This window comes from Coregonus clupeaformis, chromosome 14, assembly GCF_020615455.1.
Source record: "Coregonus clupeaformis isolate EN_2021a chromosome 14, ASM2061545v1, whole genome shotgun sequence".
Taxonomy (NCBI): domain Eukaryota; kingdom Metazoa; phylum Chordata; class Actinopteri; order Salmoniformes; family Salmonidae; genus Coregonus; species Coregonus clupeaformis.
In genome coordinates this window covers 33,677,569-33,683,568 of record NC_059205.1, presented here as the reverse complement: position 1 = coordinate 33,683,568, position 6,000 = coordinate 33,677,569, and positions in this window count along the sequence as shown.

The following is a 6,000-nucleotide window of genomic DNA, read 5'->3' as shown; positions in this document are numbered from 1 at the left end:
TTAATGAGGGAAATAAGGATTTGACCCCCTCTCAATCAGAAAGATTTCTGGCTCCCAGGTGTCTTTTATACAGGTAACGAGCTGAGATTAGGAGCACACTCTTAAAGGGAGTTACCTGTATATATCTCAGCTTGTTACCTGTATAAAAGACACCTGTCCACAGAAGCAATCAATCAATCAGATTCCAAACTCTCCACCATGGCCAAGACCAAAGAGCTCTCCAAGGATGTCAGGAACAAGATTGTAGACCTACACAAGGCTGGAATGGGCTACAAGACCATCGCCAAGCAGCTTGGTGAGAAGATGACAACAGTTGGTGCGATTATTCGCAAATGGAAGAAACAGAAAACAACTGTCAATCTCCCTCGGCCTGGGGCTCCATGCAAGATCTCACCTCGTGGAGTTGCAATGATCATGAGAACGGTGAGTAATCAGTCCAGAACTACATGGGAGGATCTTGTAAATGATCTCAAAGCAGCTGGGACCATGAAAGCAATTGGTAACACACTACGCCGTGAAGGACTGAAATCCTGCAGCGCCCGCAAGGTCCCACTGCTCAAGAAAGCACATATACAGGCCCGTCTGAAGTTTGCCAATGAACATGTCAATGATTCAGAGGAGAACTGGGTGAAAGTGTTGTGGTCAGATGAGACTAAAATCGAGCTCTTTGGCATCAACTTAACTCGCCGTGTTTGGAGGAGGAGGAATGCTGCCTATGACCCCAAGAACACCATCCCCACCGTCAAACATGGAGGTGGAAACATTATGCTTTGGGGGTGTTTTTCTGCTAAGGGGACAGGACAACTTCACCGCATCAAAGGGACGATGGACGGGGCCATGTACCGTCAAATCTTGGGTGAGAACCTTCTTCCCTCAGCCAGGGCATTGAAAATGGGTCGTGGATGGGTATTCCATCCATGACCCATCCATGTCTCCCGAGTGGCGCAGTGGTCTAAGGCTGTGCCTCTAGAGATCCTGGTTCGATTCCAGGCTCTGTTGGCCGTGACCGGGAGACCCATGGGGCGGCGCACAATTGGCCCAGTGTCGTCCAGGGTAGGGGAGGGAATGGCCGGCAGGGATGTAGCTCAGTTGGTAGAGCATGGCGTTTGCAATGCCAGGGTTGTGGGTTCGATTCCCATGGGGGGCCAGTATAAAAAATTATGTATGCACTCACTAACTGTAAGTCGCTCTGGATAAGAGCGTCTGCTAAATGACTAAAATGTAAATGTATTCCAGCATGACAATGACCAAAAACACACGGCCAAGGCAACAAAGGAGTGGCTCAAGAAGAAGCACATTAAGGTCCTGGAGTGGCCTAGCCAGTCTCCAGACCTTAATCCCATAGAAAATCTGTGGAGGAAGCTGAAGGTTCGAGTTGCCAAACGTCAAGCTCGAAACCTTAATGACTTGGAGAAGATCTGCAAAGAGGAGTGGGACAAAATCCCTCCTGAGATGTGTGCAAACCTGGTGGCCAACTACAAGAAACGTCTGACCTCTGTGATTGTCAACAAGGGTTTTGCCACCAAGTACTAAGTCATGTTTTGCAGAGGGGTCAAATACTTATTTCCCTCAAACATTTTTGACATGCGTTTTTCTGGATTTTTGTTGTTGTTATTCTGTCTCTCACTGTTAAAATAAACCTACCATTAAAATTATAGACTGATCATGTCTTTGTCAGTGGGCAAACGTACAAAATCAGCAGGGGATCAAATACTTTTTCCCCTCACTGTACATTTCGATTGGGAAATGCTTAATGGTTGTGTTTTTGTATTCTTATGCTTGGGACCTATTGGCTTATTATGTCAGAGTTTATGGACTGCTTATCCTATAACATCATGCTGTCTGTGACTGCTGTCTTTCCATCGGCCCTATGCAGTGGTGTAGTGGTGCCTGGATAAGTGGGCATACTCTAATTTTGCCAAAAGGATCCCAAACGGCCCGCCCGGCAAAGGAAAGGCACGCTGTGTGAAATGTCCTATGTTTTCCTATAGATTTTTCAGATGTTGACTCTCAAAATAATCATTTATTTAATAGAAAAAAATACAAAAATGTGATAGTCCACAACAATGCTTTAACCACATCAGTCTGATTGGGTGGGCCTGTCAGGGCCTGGCTCCTCAGTGGGTGGGCCTCCATCCATCCAGGCCCATCCATGTCTACGCCCCTGATGGAAACAGCGCATGACGAAAGTTGTTCATCACAAATAGCCTACTAACCAACGCTTCTGACTAAACTTTTTCAATACCTGGTTTGCATACCCATTGTTGGCTTAATTAGCATTTATTGGTAGATATCATAAATTGAAATGTCTTTCCTACCCTACCGATGTCATTCTTCTGTGAGCTTCTCCATGCCAAAACCAGTTAAGAGCTGCACACTTGCTGCCTGCAGATGATATTCCGCTGAAACTAGGCTGTGTGCGATGCGCATGTGAATATATGCTTTGCGATTGTGTAGGCTACTTTGTGCATGATTTATATTATGTACTAAATAATTGGTAAGTCTTATACCTCCACTACACTGCTTTAATACGCATCAGTAGGCATTAAGAAGTGAGTATAAACAATGCCCACTAAATTCCTTTGGGGTATATGGTTTACCTGCGTATACCCTCCACTATACCACTAGCCATTTGTGTTTTACAAAAAGTGCCCTCTCCTACACGAGTGCGCTGGTATTATGGTTGCTGTCCTTTCAGAATCACGAACCTGTCACACACTGAAGGCCTATGGGTTCGCCACTGCGCAAACATGTCTATAATAGATATAAAGGCTGTTAAGATATTAATTTTTCAAGAAAGGAGTGTATATATTTGGCCTGGCGAAGCAGTTTTATGCGCTGACTGAATGGAAGCTGATAATTATGTGTTTTTTACTCCACTGGTCTCGGAGACGGAGTGAAGATCGAATACAAATATATCTGATACCGAGAGAAGACCGAGACACTCAATATGTGGTCTCAAGACCAGTCGGTCTCGAGTACTACAACACTGCTATAGTGTATACAGTAGTTCGCCATCAATCAAATCAAATGGACCACAAACTTTCGTCTGTTTAGGTTTGTACAGTATTATGTTTTGTACCAGTGAGGAGGAGGAATGCTAGGCTGGGCCACCCAGTCAGGCCCCTGCTCCATGCTCCCAGGGCAGCAGAGTGGAACAGCGGCCCTGGTGGGTCAACCAGCCCAGGGTATGGTAGAGTAGGCCACAGCTGGGGCTCCTCAGGGCCCCGGGCCCCATGTTGTCTGTCAACCTGACAGGATTGAGTAGCTACACATCCAGCTGAATGGATGGATAATGTAGGGAAGAGTTATACCTGGACAGGGGGCTCAGGTAATGCATCCCATATTCTCTCTTTTAGATGAGATGCAAAAAACATACACAGAGAAAAGTGTGGTAGGCCTGTCCATGCATGCAGTTATTTAGTTATTGTTGGATTGACCGGTGCTGTATTAGTGTGAAACCTGTGTATGTGCATGCATTTGTGTGTAATGCTAGCACTAGTATTTGACCTGCAGAAAGACCTTGTGTGGAATGGGGTCTTGGTGAGAGGAGAGTGCTTACTTTATTCTCTCTCTCTCGTGCTGCTGGGGGCTATGCTGTATTAATGCAATGCCGGGGATCTTTGAAGTTGTGACTTTATGAGACAAAAGCTAATTTCCTTCCCTTTGTTCATTATCGGGACTGACTTCCTACTGAGCGGAGAGCACACTGTGCTAATTATTCCATTTATGAGTCGACTCTAAAGTGCGTAATGGATTTCACTGGGCCTCTCACAGGTAAACAGTGTGGGAGAGCATTGGGAGATTCTCTGTCTGCCTTGACCCTGACCAATAGGAATCTGCCTAATTTTATTTTATTTTACCTTTATTTAACCAGGTAAGCCAGTTGAGAACAAGTTCTCATTTACAACTGCGACCTGGCAGGATGCATCTTACTCCATTCAGGGTTGTATTCACAAAGGTACACTTTAGTAAAACGTAACAAAATGTTGTTCGGGTAGTTCCTCCCTGTTTCTGTCAGTTTTCTTCCATTTGGTGCCAAATGAATATGCCTAGGTCCCTAGCCACATTGTGTTGAGGGAACAGGAGGTACTTATCACTATTTCACTAATCCAAAGGCCTTAATTAGTTGTTGTTTTTTATGCATGTGTTTGCTGTTACTATATCTGGCTCCTATTAACTAGCAATATAGAATCTAGAAACAAACTATTTTTGAGATGTTTGAATGTGGGAGCATGTTGTTAGTGAGTTGATCTTTGCAGAATTAGGTTTGTGTTAGGCTCAACTCCATCCATTCTAGGTTTCTGCAGAAACGAGAATCGCAGTGTGAGGTCTGGCAGTGAATGATGCAAAACAACTCTCACTGTTCTTGCAAATTATGTGATGTTCTTGCAAATATTTATTGTAACCCTTTTTAAGATCAAACCACATTTCTGCTCATTACGGTTCTAACTCACATGCTAAGTTAATTTTGAGTAGAGCATATATAAATGTATGAATACAGGCCCTGAGCCAGTAGAAGTAAACCAATTTCAACATTTGACATAATGGGATTTCCATCTTTATTACAAATAAGGCTTGGCAGAACATGAGGGAAATGGCTGCAACATTCCATCTTCAAAAGAGCGTGTGTCAAAATGTCACTCATACGTACCACACTGGCATACCACACACCCCCACATCCACCGCCAGGCTCTGAGACATTTATAGTCTGTTTACATACATATACAGTTGAAGTCGGAAGTTTACATATACCTTACCCAAATACATTTAAACTCAGTTTTTCACAATTCCTGACATTTAATCCTAGTAAAAATGCCCTGTCTTAGGTCAGTTAGGATCACCACTTTATTTTAAGAATGTGAAATGTCAGAATAATAGTAGAGAGAATTATTTATTTCAGCTTTTATTTCTTTCATCACATTCCCAGTGGGTCAGAAGTTTACGTACACTCAATTAGTATTTGGTAGCATTGCCTTTAAATTGTTTAACTTGGGTCAAACGTTTTGGGTAGCCTTCCACAAGCTTCCCACAATACGTTGGGTGAATTTTGGTCCATTCCTCCTGACAGAGCTGGTGTAACTGAGTCAGGTTTGTAGGCCTCCTTGCTCGCACACACTTTTTCAGTTCTGCCCACAAATGTTCTATAGGATTGAGGTCAGGGCTGTGTGATGGCCACTCCAATACCTTGACTTTGTTGTCCTTAAGCCATTTTGCCACAACTTTGGAAGTATGCTTGGGATCATTGTCCATTTGGAAGACCCATTTGCGACCAAGCTTTAACTTCCTGACTGATGTCTTGAGATGTTGCTTCAATATATCCACATAATTTTCCTTCCTCATGATGCCATCTATTTTGTGAAGTGCACCAGTCCCTCCTGCAGCAAAGCACCCCCACAGCATGATGCTGCCACTCCCGTGCTTCACGGTTGGGATGGGAAAGCCTTCCCAGAAGAGTGGAGGCTGTTATAGCAGCAAAGGGAGGACCAACTCCATAGTAATGCCCATGGTTTTGGAATGAGATTTTCGACAAGCAGGTGTCCACATACGTTTGGTCATGTAGTGTATATATGTAGAGGCTATTTATAAAGAACATTTGTATAAAACCTGTATAACACCCTAGAGTTGATTGACTCCGGTGGGTCAATCTAAGTAACATAATAAAAAAATCTCCATCAAAATCCATCAGTTTAATGTGAAAATGTTCCAAAAACACATGTTTTCACATGATTTCATATCTGAAATTTCAAAACGTGGAATTTTCACATGTGAAATCATGTGGTTTTTCGACAAGGGATATGGCTGCCATTTTCACCCCATTCTGGAACTTTGGTACCTTTAGTAATTTTATAGAATCTCTATTGTCCGTCCGTCCCCCCCAGCTGTAAAACCACAACGTTTTCTCTCAGCCTCATGGCAAAATGTGTAGAATAGCAGGAAATTATCTTTAAAAATTTGAAATTCGCTCAGCATCATTGCAAAATGTATAGAATAGCATGA